Source organism: Macaca thibetana, chromosome 15 (genome assembly GCF_024542745.1).
Source record: "Macaca thibetana thibetana isolate TM-01 chromosome 15, ASM2454274v1, whole genome shotgun sequence".
In the NCBI taxonomy this organism is placed as follows: Eukaryota; Metazoa; Chordata; class Mammalia; order Primates; family Cercopithecidae; genus Macaca; species Macaca thibetana.
The window spans coordinates 106,583,743-106,602,868 of NC_065592.1; the positions used below are offsets into that span (position 1 = coordinate 106,583,743).

General features: G+C 44.1%; 1 protein-coding gene and 1 pseudogene across 6 annotated transcripts in view; one reads left to right on the forward strand and one right to left on the reverse strand.

The window, feature by feature from the left end:
- The window catches only part of ZNF484 (zinc finger protein 484), a 133,682-nt gene that overhangs the window by 68,980 nt on the left and 45,576 nt on the right, over positions 1-19,126 (reverse strand). The gene's annotated exons all lie outside the window — the stretch shown is intronic.
- LOC126937845 (splicing factor 45-like) lies at positions 1,573-17,174 on the forward strand (annotated as a pseudogene).

The window sequence follows — 19,126 nt, forward strand, 5'->3', positions numbered from 1 at the left end:
AACTTCTTGTAACATTTCAACATTTCTTGCATGGCAGGTCTACCAGCAACAAATTGCCTCAATTTTCGTTTTCTACAAAAGTCTTGGTCGGTCGCAGTAGCTCATCCCTGTAATCCCAGCACTTTGGGAGGCCGAGGTGGGTGGATCACTTGAGGTCAAGCATTCAAGACCAGCCTGACCAACATGGTGAAACCTCACCTCTACTAAAAATACAAAAATTAGCCGAGCACGCACCTGTAATCCCAGCTACTCTGGAGGCTGAGGCAGGAGAATCACTTTGAACCTGGGGGGTGGAGGTTGCAGTGAGCCAATGTCGCACTGTTGCACTCTGCACTCCAGCCTGGGCAACAGAGACTCCATCTCAAAAAAAAAAAAAAAAAAAAAAAAAAAAAAGGGTATTTATTTCTCCTTCACTTTTGAAGAATATTTTGTCCAAGGCATGGTATCACACTATGATTCTAGTTTGCGTTCTCATGATTTTGCTATTTTCATTTACTATTTCATCACAAACATCTTTTCATGTTAATACATATAAGTCTACCTTACTGAAGAAATAAACCAAAACATAAATTAATGGTATTGTAGAGATGTACCAGAATTTTTAAACCCGGCTCCTCTTAATGGCTATGTTTTCTTTTACAAGTAATGATGAAATCAGTATTCTTATCACCACACATGTATTTGCACCCCAATGTTCCCCACAGCCATTTGTTGTCATTTGACTTTGTCCTAGTACATGCAGAGATAAATTTTCTTTAAACTTTATGAGGTCAAGTTGATCAATCACGTCCTTGATGGCTTCCGAGCTGTCTTTGCTGAATACATGCCTCTTTATTTTTAAGAGACAGCGGTCCCCTTATGTCGCCCAGGCTGGTCTCAAACTCCTAGCCTCAAGTCATCCTCTCGCCTCAGCTTCCCAAGTCGCTAGGATTACAGGCGTGAACCATCGTGACAGGCTCTGTTCTATGCTTTAAAGATCTTCCCTGCTCAGAAATTTTAGAATGAAAGTGTTTTCAACCAACCTTTCATGGTTGCAGTTTTTCAGTCCACACCTGAGGGCACAGTATTTTCTAAGTCCGCTTGCGCGGCTCTGGAGAGCCCGGCCAGGCATGGCGCCCGGCCCGCAGGCTCGCGGTTACATTTTCCACGTCCTCTCTGGAGGCCGGCGCCACACCGGGAGTCGCGTGGGGAGAGTCTGTACCCTTCCCAGCAGCCAGCCGTCCGGTCTGCTGCTGGGGACGCGTCGTGCTGACCGGGAGCTCCAAGAGGAGCCAGACGCCAGATGCGCTCCACCAGCCCGAGTCTGAGAAAAGCACCCGGATAAGGACCGCGGCCGTTTCCGCCGGTTGTCGGGCTCCACCTGGTGGCCGATGCTGCGTACTGCGCTTGTTCTCTGGAGCTCCTGCGAGAGAGGTGGCCACTGTGCACTGGGCTCCCTGGCGTTAGCAGGGTTGTTCCGGCCGCTGGCAAAGCATTCGCTCCCCATCTGCTCGGGGGAGCTTGGACCTGCAGATTAAGCTCGGAGTAGGATCTTGTTGCCCTCTCAGCCTGGATGCTCTGTGGTGGGGCTCCATGCGGGTCGACCAGCAACTCCCAGTGCCCGCCCCTCCATCACAAGACCTATCGGGGTCAACACGAACCATCTTGAAAGGGTGTTTGGAGGCCGCCACGCGTGTGGCTCGATACCAGTAGCTTCCATTTGACCTCATTTTCCCCAAGTTCTGCCTCGGAGGTGGGGATAGGCTGTACTCGGAGAAACGCGGAGGGCGCCATCAGCCTGGACTAGGTCCCGCGTCTCTCCACATCCTCGGACTAGGTTTTTTCCGAGGCCTGCTCAGGGGGTGACAACGGACTGGAGAGGAACTGGGAGCCCCAGGGAGGGCGTGTCAGCTTCTGTCTGTATCGAGCAAGATTCTGTGTCGAGCAGGACCCTGACGCCACGGGGAGTTTCCTTGTGTTTTTGGCCTCTTCCCAAATATTGGGAACCCCAGGGATTCATTTGGCTGCCAAGCTCTACGCTGCAGGCACGAAGCTATTCCAGCATAGTCCTTTGCTCCAGGACACCTGGGCCGCTTTCCTGAGGGAACAGCATTCCCCTTACCGGGCTACACCCTGGCCACCCATGCCATTCACAAGCTGTTCCTGCCAGATCTGCTGGCACTCAGTCATCCTGGGCCATCAGGCTACTGAGTTCCGGGAGATGGTGGGTGCTCAGGGTGCGTGTGTGGCCAGAGGTGTCAGAGCCCAAAGTAGCCAGAAGAAAGCCAAGTTCTCAGTCATCTGATGCCAACTTCAAACTTCTCATCCTTCTCCTTCCTCCTGCATTGCTCCTTCCAGGCATTCTTTAATCACAGCTGTGTTGGAGGCTGGGATTCCAGACCCAGCACTAACGGAGTACAGCCACAGCTGCAGCATCTCACAGTGACCTAGAGCCTGGCCCAGCTGCCCAACTCAGGCAGTTCACCTAGCACAGCATCCCTGGGAGGTGGCCACTGCCAGATTCACTTCGGATTAGGAACTGAGGCTCCAAAGGCACAAATGACTTGCCCAACATCAGGCAGAAGGATTAGAATTTGGGTCTGCTGGCCTCTAACTCTGTCTCCCAAAGAACAGACCATCAACCAAGGAGACAGGTTATGTCCAGGTAATACAACGAAGTGACCTAACTACAAAGAAGGATGAGTGATCATGGTGGGGGCATGGTGGTGGGCTCTCCCTGCATCTGTTTGTCTCCTCTCTTCCTCCTGCCCCCAGACCCGGCCACTGAACACGCTTCTGGACCTTGACATGCTGGGCTTCCATATTGTCCTGTCTTGCCTCAGACACTACAGAAGGATCACTCCCCTTCCAGTGATAATGGAGTTCTTCATTACCAAAGTGTACAGCCATGAAATCCATTACTAACCCTGAGACTCGGGCAAGAGGTGACAGGTCAGCTAAGTGAGAGAACAGTAGCAAAGTATATCTTTGTGTGGATCCAGATTTCCATCTGGTATTGTTATGGGATCCTTGGGGTGTTACTTCACCAGCCAGAAACCTCTGTGGCCAGTGGTGCCTTCGTCTGAGTTTTGCTCTGGACTGCTGGTCTCATTCCACCCACTCGGCCTGGCAGGCTGTACTCAGTTCCCACTACCAGCCTGGATCGCATGTCTGCCAAGGATGAGCCAGGCACGGAGCAGCAAGGGGTGTGTGAGCAAGTATGGGATCCGGCCACTGCACACAGCCAGGCATGCCAGCTGGGGGGTGACAGGTGGTGGGCAGGCAGCTTCAGGCACTGGCACGGGTGCCAGCTCCATGCAAGGCCTGCAGCTAGACCAGGCATACCATAGCTGACACCAGGGAATGTGGTGGCGCCCAGAACCTTGGAGATGCCAGGAACCCACAGAGCCCTAAAGAGGGTGTCACAGCCCTGGCTTGGGGGAGTTCCTAGGTCCGGGCTCTCAGAAGAGATGCAGCTCTTCTCTCCTGCTCTCTTTCCGTTGCCTGCAATGTGATAAACAAGGGGCATGTTTCAGCACTGTTTGCATTGCAGCTATTTTAGCTCCGCCATTCAGCAGGTCTCCAGTTCTTGTCCTGCGTCCGGGAAGAATGATATATGCAGACAAGTGGAAGGTGAACAAGATGAAGAGGAGCTTTACTGAATGACAGAACAGCTCAGAGGAGACCCACAGTGGGTAGCTCCTCTCCATAGCCAGGATGTCCTGATGAGTATTGTGCTCTCAGCAGAGAGGGTGGCCCCTATCTGCAGTCAGGTCATTGCTGTTGTCTCTTTAGCTCTCAGCAGAGAGGGTAACTCCTCCCTAAACACTGGCAGCCCACTCCCCAGATTACAGCCCCTCCCCAGCTTGCAGGTGGGGCTTCATTGGGAACCTGCCCCCTTCCACCTAGGAGCCTGTTTTGCCTCCTGTCATTGTTCATGGCGCCCAGGCTATTCTTGCCAAGCAATACCTGCAGGCCTGTGCCAGGCTGTCCTCAGCCCCACTTCAGCCTCCTTCTCATGCCTGTCAGCCTCCAAAGTCCGACAGGGGACAAGGGGCTGGCATGTCAGCACTGCCCTAAGCATGCACAAATGTGACTGGGATGCAACAGTGCCGAGAGAGAGACGGCGCTTCAGGTTGTGGTCTGTGATTGGAGCAGGTGCTAACAGTGGGGAGAACCCAGACAGTGGTAGCAAGCACTTCCTAGCCTGCAGGGACTAGGGGAGGGCCTTCCTGGGCCCCCAAGAGTACACACATGCCTGGGTCCACAGCTTGGGTGGCTGCAGCTGCACCTGGGAGGGCAGGGCTCCTGCCTACTCCTGGCTCCCGAGAGCACAGGAGTGCCCTGGTCGCAGCCACAGCTTGGGTGGCTGTAGTTGCGCCCAGGAAGCTCCCACCCCACCAACTTTCTGGCTCCATAAAGCACGCAGCCCTGGCCACGCCTCTTGTCTGCATTTTCCCCTTAGTGGCAGCGGGCAAGGTGCAGGTGGCTGGTGGCCTCAGCCAACCCCGCGCAAACAAACCCAATGCTCCTGGGGCCGCCCCACGACTCCTGGCTGCACCATCGGCTCGCGGGCTCCTGGGACGCGCCAGAGAGTGAGGTTGAAGCCGCGGTGGAGGTTCCGGGCCTGCAGTGGGTCCTGCCCAGTAGTGCGAGGGTGGGGGTGGTGCAGGTGCAGTCAGCTGCCTCAGGGATGTGGGGCACAGGGGACCCACCACAGCCACTACTGCTCCCACAGTCGCTCCTGCCACCACCACTTATGCCTCCCCACTGCAGCTGGCATGGTAACAGTGGCTGCTCCAGATGGCACACTGCTGCCATTAGTATCGTTTCTCTTATGCCTGAAGGACACCCTTTAACTTTTCTTATGCAGGTCTGCAGGTAATAAAGTCTTTGAGCTTTTTCAGGTCTGAAAACTTCTTTATTTCTTCATCTATTATTCTCTTTTTGGTGACTGTTAAACCAATCCATTGACATTTCAATTTCAATTATGATACTTTTCATTTCTACTTGGTACTTTTTGCAATCTATTTGGTTATTTTCATACTCAAGTTATTTCAGCTCCTTTGTTTCTTTAAGTATAAAACACACTTTGTACTGTCTTTGGTAACTTGACTGTCTTAAGTTTTTGCAGGCCTGCTCCTTCTGCCCATTGCTTCTGCTGGCTCTTGCCGATTTTACGTTTGTGATATTTTTATGGTAAACTTATATTCCTTGAGACTATCTCAGAGTTCCTCCAAAGACAATCCATTTTGCATCTGTCAGTCATTTAGAAGGCATCAAAAAGCTGATATTGCTTTAAATTTGAAGCTTGACACATTTTAGACCACCCAGCTTGTGTGAACAACCCAGTTAAAGGGTTGGTTTTACATATATATAAAACTCTCAGGGGAGATGTTTTCTCTCAGGATGCACAATGTTCCTCACTGTTCCTAGGGAAGCAGGGGCCAAGGGCAGCATACAGGGGAGGCGGAAAGGTTTATTCATAGTTCACCCTTACACTAAGTCTATCCTTTTGGATCTCACTTTATGATGTCTCCTTTTAGGCCCTCCCACTCGGGCAGGCCCTCAGCTTTGTCTGCTATTTTGCTGCCCCTTTCCCACCTCAGGCTGTGAAAAACAGCAAAGTTTAATTTGCCATTTGGCAAATATCTTAAGAGTGAAAAGTGGCATCGGTGTCTTAGTTATTTCTTTGGGTTTCATCTCCATTTTAAAACTTTTTTGGCTTTTTGGAACTCTTATTTTGTAGCTCATTGACACGTTTTTAAAAGGTTCTTGAAATGTATTCCAGAAGCTTTAGTTGTTTTCAGCTGGTCCTTATCAGCCCTACTGTTGGAAATAAAATTCTTTCAACTTGTTCTTTAGCAATGTACAGGCTCCACAGATCTCTCCCTGATCCTGAGGCAATAGGGTAAGAACACCACTTAGGAATCAGGCTGGCCTGAGATCAAGTCTTGGATCCACCAGCAGTGTGACATCAGTGCCTCAGTTTCTTTATAGCGTTGGTGATATGGTTTGGCTCTGAGTCTCCAGCCAAATGTCATGTCGAATTGTAATTTCCAATGTTGGAGGAGGAACCTGGTGGGAAGTTACTGAATCATAGGGGTGGACATCCCCCTTGCTCTCAGGAGATCTGGTTAAAAACTGTATAGTAACTTTCCCTGCGTTCCTGCTGGCCATGTGAAGATATGTGTCCTTCCCCTTCACCTTCCACCATGATTGTAAGTTTCCTGAGGTCTCCTCAGCCATGCTTACTGTACAGCTTGTGGAACCATGAGCCAATTAAACCTTTTTTTTCTTTGTACATTACCCAGTCTCAGGTAGTTCTTTATAGCAATGTGAGAACAAACTAATACAGAAAATTGGTACCAGAGAAGTAGGGAATTGTTACAAAGATACCTGAAAATGTGGAAGTAACTTTGGAACTGGGTAATAAGCAGAGGCTGGAACAGTTTGGAAGGCATATAAAAAGACAGGAAGATGATGGTTGGGCATGATGGCTCATGCCTGTAATTCCAGCACTTCAGGAGGGTGAGGCAGGTGGATCATTTGAGGTCAGGGGTTCAAGGTCAGCCAGGCCAACATGGTGAAACTCTATCTCTACTAAAAATACAAAAAAAAAAAAAAAATGAGATAAGCATTGTGGCACATGCCTGTAATCCCAGCTACTCAGAAAGCTGAGGTAGGAGGATCATTTGAACCCAGGAGGCAGAGGTTGCAGTGAGCCAAGATTGTGCCACTGCACTCCAGCCTGGATAACAGAGGGAGACTCCATCTCAAACAAACAAAAAACAGAAGACAAAAAGAAAAGTTTGGAACTTCCTAGACTTGTTGAATGGCTGTGACCAAAATGCTGATATAGTGACATGGACAGTGAAATACAGGCTGAGGTGGTCTCAGATGGAGATGAGGAACTTATTGGGAACCGGAGCAAAGGTCACTCTTGCTATGCTTTAGCAAGGAGACTGGTGACACTCCTACTCTAGGAATCTATGGAACTTCAAACTTGAGATGATTTAGGCTATCTGGCAGAAGAAATTTCTAAATTTCTAAAAAGCAAAGCATTCAAGATGTAACTTGGCTGTTTCTAACAGCATATGCTCATATGCATTCGCAAAGAGATAGTCTGAAATTGGAACTTACATTTAAAAGGGAAGCAGACCACAAAAATTTGGAAAATTTGCAGCCCGACCATGTGGTAGAAAAGAAAAAACAAATTTCTGGAAAGAAATTTAACTCAGCTGCAGGAATTTGCATAAGGACAGAGGATCAGAATGTTAATAGCCAAGACAATGGGGAAAATGCCTCCAGGGCATTTCAGAGACCTTCACAGCAGCCCTTCCCATAACAGGCCTGAAGGACTAGGAGGGAAAAATGGTTTCATGGCCTAAGCCCAGGACTGCACTGTCCTGTACAGCCTCGGGACATGTCACCCCGAATCCCAGCTGCTCCAGCTCCAGCTGTGGCTAAAAGGGCCCAAAATACATATCAGGCCACTGCTTCAGAGGGTGCAGCCTTTGTGTCTTCTATGTGGTTTCAAGCCAGGTGCAAGGAGGGCAGGAGTTGAGGCTTGGGTGTCTCCACCTAGATTTTAAAGTTTGTATGGCAATGCCTGGATGCCCAGGAAGAAGTCTGCTGTAGGGGCAGAGCCCTCATGGAGAGCCTTTACTAAAGCAGTGTGGAGGGGAAATGTGGGCTTGGAGTCCCCACTCAATGTCCCCATGGGGGCACTGCCTAGTGGAGCTGTGAGAAAAGGGCTACTATCCTCCAGGCCCCAGAATGGTAGCTCTACTGACAACTTTCACCATGTGCCTGGGAAAGCCACAGGCACTCAATGCCAACCCATGAAAGCAGCCACTGGGGCTGTACCCTGCAGAGCCATGAGGCAGGCTGCCCAAGGCCTTGGGACCCCGACCCTTGCATCAGTGTGGCCTGGATGCACACCTATGAGCAGTAAAGGGAAAACTCTTATTGAAAAAGGCAAGAACAAATCAGCTCAGTGAGATGAATTGCACATTGAACTCCTTCCTGGGATGGAAGAATTGAACAATGATAGGATCTTCTACATTTCAGTTTTTACTTTTACTGACTCATGGGCAGTGGCCAATGGCCTGGTCATATGACCAGGCAGAGGGGCAATGGCAAACTGGGCTATGAAAGGATGCCCACATGGAGCACAGCACTGCAGGAACTTAAAGGGCACATTAAAGTAGCTCATGTCAATGCCCACCTGAAGAACCCCTCCCAGGATCAGTGATCAGATCTGGTAGGTAGACATGCTGGTGAACTTGAGGTGGCCAACGGGGCTCAACAAAGGGGTGGACACAGGAGAGCTGCAGCAGTGCAGGGATGGGCTGCTCCACAACACGTCCCTCCTGCACCCTCAGAGGCACCAAATGCCAACAAGAACTGTCCTATCTGACAGCAAGAAGACAGAGACTGCAGGTGGCTATGGGGCAGATTCCCAGTAGCAAGGCACCACTCATAGCTAACAAGTACATTATACCAGACTGAAGCCAGTATCCCTGGGATGCTATAATGGGTCCTGATACGTACTCTGGACTGGGCTTTGCATAGTCATTAGATTCAAATGCCAAAACTACTACAAAAGAACTGGAACAGATGGTAAGACATCAATTTGGACCACCAAGTTATATCTCTTCAGACCAAAGAACACACTTACAGCCGCAGTGTCCTATAACGGACAAATCATGTTGCATATTGTCTTCATCTCCTAGGGCTGCCATAACAAAGTGCCAAAAACTGTGTGGCAGACTTACAAAACAAAATGCACTGTCTCACAGTTCTGGAGACTAGAAGTCTGAGATCAAGGTCTTGGCAGGGCTGGTTCCTTCTGAGGGCTGTGAGAAAGAATCTAATCCACACTTCTCTCCTAGCTTCTGGTGGTTTGCTGGCAATCTTTGGCATTCCTTGGCTTATAGAATTTGGCCTTCATCTTCATATGGTATATTCCCTGTGTTATCTCTGTGCACAAATTTCCCCTTTTTATAAAGATACAAATCATATTGGATTATGGGGCCCACACTATTACAACATGACCTCATCTTAACTAATTACATTTACAACAACCCCATTTCCGAATAAGGTCATGTTCTCAGGTACTGGGGGTTCGGAGTTCAGCATATGAAATTTTTGTTTACAGTAACATATATCCCTTTTTTCAGTTTTTATTTTGTTAAAACACACATAAAATTTACCATCTTAACCATTTAAAGTGTACATTCAGTGGCACTAAATACATTGATAATGTTGTACAAGTATCCCCATAATGCATCTCCAAAATTCTCTTCATCTTGTAAAACTGAAATGATATTTATTAAAAACTAACCCCACCCCCTCCTCCCAGCCCCTGGCAACCACCATTCTACCTTCTGTCTATGAAGTTGAATATTCTAGGCCCCTCGTTTAAATGGAATCATGAAGTATTTATTTTTGTGACTGGCTTATTTCACCTAGCATAATGTACTCCAGGTGCATCCATGTTATAGCATATGTCAGAATTTTCTTCCTTTTGAAAGCTCAATAATATTCCATTGTATGTATGTATATGTCAGATTTTCTTTTCCCATTCATCCCTCAATGAATGCTTAGATTATTTCCACTTTTGTCTATTGTGTCTAATGCTGCTATGAACATGGGTTTACAGATATCCCTTTGAGATCTTGCTTTCAATTATTTTGGTATTCCACCCAGAAGTGGAAATGCTGGATCACAGGGTAATTCTGTTTCTAATTTCTTGAGGAATCACCATACTGTTTTCCATACTGGCCGTACAGTTTTATATTCCCACTCACAGGAATAAAAGGGTTCCAAAACATGAATTTGTGGGGACATATTTCAAACCATAGCAGTCACCAAAAGCTTAAGCAACAAAACAAAAAGTGGATCAATTGGATTTCATTAAAAACTTCTGTGTTTCAAAGTTCATATGGTTTGGTTGTGTCTCCAACCAAATCTCGTCTTGCATTGTAACTCCCACAGTTCTCATGTGTTGTGGGAGGAATCCAGCAGGAGGTGACTGAATTATATGGGCAGGTGTTTCTTGTGCTGTTCTTGTGATAGTGAATGAGTCTCATGAGATCTGATGGTTTTAAAAATGAGAGTTTCCCTGCACAAGTTCTCTCTTTGCCTGCTGCCATCCATTTAAGATTGTGACTTGCTCCTCCTTGCCTTTCATCTTCTGCCATGATTGTGAGGTCTCCCCAGTCACATGGAACTGTGAGTCCAATAAACCTCCTTCTTTTGTAAATTGTCCAGTCTCAGGTATGTCTTTATCAGCAGCATGAAAACAGACTAATGCAAAGGTTACATAAGAAAATAAGGACAACCACAGAATGGGACAAAAACTTACAAGCCCTATATCTGATAAGGAACACATGTTCCAGACTATATAAACCACTCTTCAACTCAATAAAAAGACAACCCAATTTAAAAATGGGCAAAAGATGAATAGACATTTCTTCAAAAAGATGAATAATGGCCAATAAACATGTGAAAATGTGCTCAATAACATTCGTTATTAAGGAAATGCAAATCAAAACACAATGAGATACCACTTCACCCCACTGAGATAACTCAATTCAAAAGACAAACAATAAGAAGTGTCAGCAAAAGTGGGAAACTGGATGAGAACCTTCATTCAATGCTGTGGGAACGTAAAATCTTCTGTCTGTTTTGGAAAACATTTTGGTAGTTTTTCAAAAGTTAAAACAGTTATCATATGATCCAGTAATTCCACTCCAAGGTATATACTTAAAAGAAATGAAACCACACAAAAACGTATACCTGAATGTTCACAGCAGCATTATTCATCATAGCCAAAGTGGAAACAAGACCGCCAAAGCCAGCCCTGCCTTGGGACCTGACAAAGTTAAATGGAAGCCTACAAAGCTGAGCCGCATTTCCATGGGAGACATTTTGGTCATTCCAGGTGATGATGAACTATACCAACTGTTAGTGGCTGAGAAGAATCTCAGGAAAGTGCCAGCATCTTTTGACTTTTATTTTGGGGGGCTGCATCTACTACCACAACATGCAATATGGGTAACACTAGCACGGCTGGTTGGATTTGACTACCTCATGCAAATAAGTCATGTGATAATACTGATATTGATGATCAAATGTATTGGGAGACTGAGTTAAAGCCTCCTCAGGATGTAATACCAATGGAAAATGAGTCTTTAGAAAACTATATTTAGTTAACCATCAGCTCGTTTCCAGATAAATAGTTCTGCAGAGGTCATATAAGGTACAAATAGCAGTAGATCAAGGGGGAGGATGATCTTGGGGACTCCTGAAATACACTGTAAATAACCCAGATATCCCCCAATGAATAAATGGATATACAAAGTGTGGTATACATACATAGGTACGTATAATGGAAGAATATATGTACATACAATGGAACATTATTCAGCCATAAACAGGAATGAAGTACTGATACAGGCTACACAATGAATGAACCTCAAAAATCCTTAGATTCTTGCTAAATGAAAGAAGCCAGTCACAAATGACCAGATATTGGATGATACATTTATATAAAATGTCCAGAACAGGCAAATCTAGAGCCAGAAAGCAGATTAGTGGTTGTGAGGGGTTGAGAGGAGGAGGAAATGAGGAGGGATTAAGTGAATTAATGCATGTTAACACCTTAAATTTTGGGCAACTGCCCAATTGCACAGACAGTGCAATCTCATTCATGGGTTACATGACAAAACAAAGAGAAAAGCCTGGGTAGAAATACCAACATGTATGTTATGAAAAATATAAAACCTAAGTAAACAGAGAGACTACATTCCTTAAGGAGCAGATTCAATATTATAAGGCTGTCAGTTCTCCTCCCATATAATGCATACATGTAATGCAATTTTAATCCAAATGGCATGATCTAGACAAGAAAAATTGATTCTAAAATTTATATGAAATAATAAAGGTGTGAGAATTGCAAAGAAAATTTTTAAGTGGAAAATTATTAAGGGAGAAAGGAGTGTGGAGACCCTGCTCCATATGGTAGAAGTCAAAGACAGCTAACCATCAATTCTTTCCCTTCCTCAACACATATTGCTTCTCAAGAGGTGAGAAATAACTCCCCTCCCCTTGAATCTGGCTGCCTCGCTCGATCAACAGAATATGACATAAACTCCATTCTGGGAATTCTAGAATTAGATTTTTTTTTCTTTTTTTTTGAGACTGAGTCTCGCTCTCTTGCCCAGGCTGGAGTGCAGTGGTGTGATCTTGGCTCACTGCAAGATCTGCTTCCTGGGTTCACGCCATTCTCCTGCCGCAGCCTCCTGAATAGCTAGGACTACAGGTGCCCGCCACCACGCCCGGCTATTTTTATTTTTTTTTGTATTTTCAGTAGAGACGGGGGTTCACTGTATTAGCCAGGATGGTCTCGATCTCCTGACTTCGTGATCTGCCCACCTCGGCCTCCCAAAATGCTAGTATTACAGGCGTGAGCCACCACGCCCGACCTGAATTATTATTATTTTTTTAATATGTCACTAACTGTGAGTTATAAATTAAAACCTGTTTAGCCAGAGATGATGATTTTATAGTTAATGTTTAAACTAGAATTGACTAACAGAATCTACTCCATAAAGAAAACAGGTTTTGAAAGGTCTACCAGGTGTAGATATAACTTTTTAATTTTTAAATCTGTAGCATTTATTTATTCACTGATGGTAAATACCAAATGTAGTAGGGCAAATTGTATGTGGAAATATTGTTTTTCCAGGTGTGACCCTGTGATTCTTCTCAGCCAAAATCATTGTAAAATTATGGCACAGCCAGCATAACTGTGGTTGTAATACTTAATTTTTTAAATTAAATATTTTTCTTGTCTAACCTTCTCCATATTTCATTGAGTATGTCCTTCTGCACATATCTTCATCCATCTTTATGATTCAAACTTTTCTAGGAGAAATTACTTTTTATTTTCTCTGCAGGACATGTGGGGTTGGGTGGCTGATGAATAGTAACCTGGCAAATTCCTCTGCCTGGAAAAATATCATCCAACTGACGGGTGTGTGGTTGCAAAAGCGAGCTTGATAACTATTAGCTGAGCAACTTGGGATCATATTAAGATAAAATTCATAAGGTATGTATCTTCCAATAAAATGCTATCATTAGAAAAATGCTATTTATTCCATTAGAGATGCAGTTTTCTAATCCTTATAGTAATTACAACTATTTCATTCCCTCTGGAAAGATAACAACAAAAAAAGAGAATGCAGTGCTGGTTATGGTAAAACTTTTAATATTTAACTTCTAATATTGGAAATAATCAAATGCATTTTATTTCTTTCTAGTCATAGAAAGGGCTTTTTTAATTGTATATTATGAAATTATAGCATTTGAAAAATTTTATCCTTTGCCTTATTTTAAAAAAGAAGCTTGCTTATATTGACCTGTAAGCACTGTTTCTTTCAAACTTGTGGGATATAATTTTTTTCCCAATCATTCAAATATTAGGTATTAAACCTAGTATTTGGCATGACACTGAGTCCATGCAAATATCCTTTTCTCCAATTATCATAGTAAATGTACATCAATATTTACCACTTGAGGATTGAGTTTTCTTTACAGTGCTCTTTCTTTATTAAAATGAAAAAAATGAAGTATAGAATTTGTACTTAATGTGTTTTTCATTGATCTCTCTTTGACCTTATATTATGAATCACTAGTACAGTTTCAAAAAATAGTCAATGAAGATTCCTCTCATTGGAATCAATGAAGCACCTCTCAATGCCTGTACTCTTATTTTCTCCCTAAATGTCTCCATAAAAATTAAATGTTGTGTTTAGATTTCTATTTTAATAACTGAAGCTTTATCTCTTTAACAGTTTAATATTTTCTGCTTTAGATTCCTAAAGTAAAAGCCTCCCTCCTATTTAAGACTTGTTTTTAGCTTATCAAAACTTTATACATAACCTCACAGAGACTTGGAAGTTTAAAATTTAACACCATATTTTTTAAAAGTTTGAAAAGTTTGAAGACTAAAATCTTTTATATTTTTATATTTAAAAAAGAAATTTAAGTTTAAATGGTACAGCAAAATCTTCTGAAGAATGGGATAGAAGTGAACTTTGTAAAATTCTACTGCATCTCACTAATCATTAAGAAATAAACACATTAGGTTAAGAACTAAGAGGATATTAATTTAATAAATATTTTCGAGTAATGAATTATAGGAATATCAATAGTTCTGCTAATTTTTCTTTCAGCAAGTGGTGTTTCCTGAAACATAACTTAGGTTATTCTTAAATAAAATGAGTTCAATAACTCTGTTAGGAAAAAAACTAAAATAAATCCAGTGGTCCCCCCAAAAATTTATGAAACTTTCAGGACAAATTCTAATCATAAAGTACTGCGTGTTTTTAGACATGAAATCGAACAAATAAAGATATTAAGACCCATGAAAATTTTAGCGTGGTTATTTTCATTTGTGTAAGCATATGAGGTTGGCAAGAAAATTGTCACTGTGTGTTACTGCAGTGACAGACTTCAATGCAGTGTTGCCACAAGTTCTCGGACTAGCAACTTCCTACAAGAAGGATGTGAGGACTGGCGATGCAACAGTCAACGTTGTATTCTCTATATCATGGAAAGAGGTATGGCATTGAATAGCAGAAAGATTCCATAAAGGTAAGTTTAAAAGAATTTGACCTTCAGTCAATCTCTATTTCAGGCATGAATGCAAAAAATGCAGGCTATATGCACAATCTGCAACCAAACAGGGTGCTGCTTGAAAAACACTTTAAAAAGATGAAATCTCATACTAGAAAAAAAAGAACAAAAATGACAGAACAGAAGATAAATCTGCATCTGCAAATTACACTTTTTTTTTTTTTTTTTTTTTTGAGATGGAGTATCACTCTGTACCAGGCTGGAGTGCAGTGGTGCCATCTTGGTTCACTGCAACCTCTGCCTCCCGGGTTCAAGCGATTCTCCTGCCTCAGCCTCCCAAGTAGCTGGCAGTACTGGAGTGCGCCACCATGCCCAGCTAATTTTTGTATTTTTAGTAGAGATGCGGTTTCACCATGTTGGCCAGGCTGGTCTTGAACTACTAAACTCACATGATCCACCCGCCTCGGCCTCCCAAAGTGCTGGGATTACAGGTGTGAGCCACCGCGCCCGGCCTAAACTTTCTATTAAAATAAATCTATTGAGATCCAGAAATCCACATCCACCAGTAATTTATTCCAAGTCTCTCTCAAGGTTTCTTTTTTTTTCTTTTTTTGAGACGGAATCTTGCTCTGTCACCCAGGCTGGAGTGCAGTGTCGTGATCTCGGCTCACTAAGCTCTGCCTCCCGGGTTCACACCATTCTCCTGCCTCAGCCTCCCGAGAAGGTGGGGTTACAGGCTCCCATCACCAGGCCCAGCTAATTTTTTGTATTTTTTGGTAGAGACGGGGTTTCACTGTGGTAGCCAGGATGGTCTCCATCTCCTGACCTTGTGATCTGCCCGCTTCGACCTCCCAAAGTGCTGGGATTACAGGCGTGAGCCACCGCGCCCGGCCGACTCTCTCAAGTTTTCTTTGGTACAAATAACATTTTCCATTTATCTGGCATCAGGAAATTGGTGGGGTTTTTTTCTTCTTCCTTCTTTCTTCTTCCTCCTCCTTTTCCTCCTCCTCCATTTGTTCATATTAAACTGGCTACCCATGGGTAGAGTCAACAGGGCAACATTTAAAAAAAAAAAAAAAAGCATGTCCCCATAACGATGGCCTGGGAGTGGAGACCAGTGACTCAAAAGCAGAAAGCCGGTCCCAAAACGTCAAACTTCTGCAGCCTCAGCTTCGGGTGAGGAAGGCAGCGCTCACTCAGGTAAAGAGCCAAAGGAGAAACAGTGCAGCTCTTGCCCCAGTCATTGTCCTAAGGCCAGGTCATTGTCCTAAGGCCAGATGACCTGCAAATTGGGGACACACCACGGCATGCAGCAGCTGGGCTGAAGGATGCTGTTCCCAGTGGGTTTCTGCAGGGGACGTTCTGATTCCCTTAGCTGACGAATATGATCCTAGGCTTCCTTATGATTATGAGAAAGTAATGAAGCGCCAAAGAGAGGAATGACAGACACAGCAGGAGCTAGAAATACGAAAGGAAATAGGAGAAAGGGAAAAGAGGCCTAAAGACAGGCAGAAAGCTAGGGGGGTTCTGATCAAGGCGACCAGATCCAGATTCACATGAAGACAAAGATTAGGAAAGAGAGGAGGAAAAGAAGTAGGGCGGAGCTGCCATTGCCCCACCTACTTTTCTGGTAGAGAAAGACAAGAGTCACCCCGAGATTTTCCTTATGAAGAGGATTCAAGACCTCAGGCACGGTCTTCCAAAGCTGCCAATCCTCCCCCAGTGAAGGAGGAACAGGACAGACCGAGATCTCCAAACAGCCTAGTAGCTCCTTCCTCGCTAACGTGGTGGGAACGGTGGCGCAAAACATCATGCAGAAGCGCGGCTTCCGGGAAGGCCAGGGCCTCCAGGAGCACCAGCAGAGGCTGCGCGCCGCCTTTCCGGTGGGGAAGACCAGCAAACTCGGCGGCAAGATCATCATGGGCGATGCCGCGGAGAAAGATGCAGTGAAGAATCAGGTACAAATCCACTGACTGAAATACTCGAGTCCTACTAACGTGGTCCTACTAAGGGGCACAGTTGGTGCAGGGAAGGTGGATGAAGACTTGGAAGTTGAAACCAGGGAAGAATGTGTGATGACATATTTTTCAGTTCATATGGTTTCCTATGAGACATAGCATCATTAAGGATAAAATAAGTAAAACTGAAGAGAGTATAGTTAATTTAGTTAATAATGAGTTCGTTTTATTGTTATGCTTCTTTTTCTTTTCTATTGTCAATTTATATTGGCTCAGAGAAAACAGGCTTGATGGATAAAGTCCACGGTATTTTCCAATTTTGCCATGAAAAATATGGCAAAGTTGGAAAATGTGTGATATGTGAACTTCTTGGTGCCCCTGATGAAGAAGCAGTACAGACATTTTTAGAATTTGAGAGTTGAGTCAGCAATTAAAGCTGTTCTTCGCTTGAATAGAAGGTATTTTGGTGGACAGGTGGCAAGAGGATGCTTTTACAATTTGGACAAATTCAGGGTCTTTGACTTGGTGGAACAAGTTTGATTTTAAGAACTAGAGCATGAGTCATCTCCGGTGACCCTTAAATGACCAGCAGGCTAAGAAAAGAAGGAAAAAGGTCACAGCCTCCATGGCTGTTAGATACTGAGATTCTTGGAAAGACTTCCAAGGTATACAGTGATTGATCCCTTTTCATTCTGTGGTGTTTTAAATATTGTATAAAAATCCAAATCCTTTTAAATAAATAAATAACATGTGCAGCTGACTAGTTTCAATCATTGGTGAATATTATACTGTAGGAATGAAGTTAGTGTCTGCAGCTGTACATATTCAGGCCATTATATATAAGCTAGTTAGGAAGAAAATACTGTGGATTTTATTCATCAAGACTGTTTTCTCCAGGCCAATATAAAACAAATGGAAAGGAAAAAGAAACATAATAAAAAGAACTCATTATTAAAACTGGATTACAGGATTAATTTTAATCTTTTCAGTTTCACTTATTTGATTCTTAGTGATGCTATGTGTCATAGGAAACTATAGGAACAGAAATGTCCCAAGAATTAAATTTGCTGAGAAAACAGAAAAGGACTTATTAGTCTATTTCAATACACTGCACAGCATTCAAGAAGAATTTGGATCATGTGGTCTTTAAATTACTAAAATGAGTAATGAATACTGGCGGAACCAAAGGCTATTTCTATGTGAGGAAATCATTTTGCGTTTATATGCATCAGTAAAATTTAACAACCAGCCTATGCTGTTAAACATGGTGGTTAGAGCTGGTGTTTCCCAAAGTTTACTATACAGATGGGTAAATAAAGTTACAAAAGCACACATAAGGAACGCAAAATTCACTGGAAAAACTGGGTATGTTAAGAATATTTAGGCCGGGCGCGGTGGCTCACGCCTGTAATCCCTGCACTTTGGGAGGCCGAGGCGGGCGGATCACGAGGTCAGCAGATCGAGACCATCCTGGCTAACACGGTGAAACCCCGTCTCTAAAAATACAAAAAAATTAGCCGGGCGCGAAGTCCCAGCTACTCCGGAGGCTGAGGCAGGAGAATGGCGCGAACCCGGGAGGCGGAGCTTGCAGTGAGCCGAGATGGTGCCATGCACTCCAGCCTGGGCGACAGAGTGAAGAAAAAAAAAAAAAAAAAAAAAAAAAAAGAATATTTAAAAAACTGAATTTTACGCTGGGCATGGTGGCTCATGCCTGTAATCCCAGCACTTTGGGAGGCTGAGGTGGGTGGATCACCTCAGACCAGCCTGAACAACATGGCAAAACTTTGTCTCTACAAAATACGAAGAAAACAACAACAAAAATTAGCTGGGTGTGGTGGCGCCGGCCTGTAGTCCCAGCTACTCTGGAGGCTAAGGTGGAAGAAGTGCTTGAGCCTGGAGAGGCAGAGGCTGCAGTGAGCTGTGATTGCTCCACTGCACTCCAGCCTGGGCAACAGAGTGACTCCCTGTCTAAAAAAAAAGCAAAACAACAAAACAGACACCACCCCCCTAAATTTTATAAAGCAAATCTAAAAGCAAAAATGAAAATTGCCTAACAATAACAAAATGGGGCAGTAGATCTGATCAAATGTGGTATATTTATGTAACAGAATATATATTCTTTTAAAAAAGGCGCGGTGGCTCAAGCCTGTAATCCCAGCACTTTGGGAGGCCGAGACGGGCGGATCACGAGGTCAGGAGATCGAGACCATCCTGGCTAACACGGTGAAACCCCGTCTCTACTAAAAAATACAAAAAAGTAGCCGGGTGAGGTGGCGGGCGCCTGTAGTTCCAGCTACTCGGGAGGCTGAGGCAGGAGAATGGCGTAAACCTGGGAGGCGGAGCTTGCAGTGAGCTGAGATCCGGCTACTGCACCCCAGCCTGGGCGGCAGAGCAAGACTCCGTCTCAAAAAAAAAAAAAAAAAAAAATTATTAGTAATATTTTTCTAACTGTACATATATGATCTATTTCACAGCAAAAATGAATTAAATTGTGATATGAGTAAAAATAACTCAAAAGCATTTCTAACACTAGCATGTAT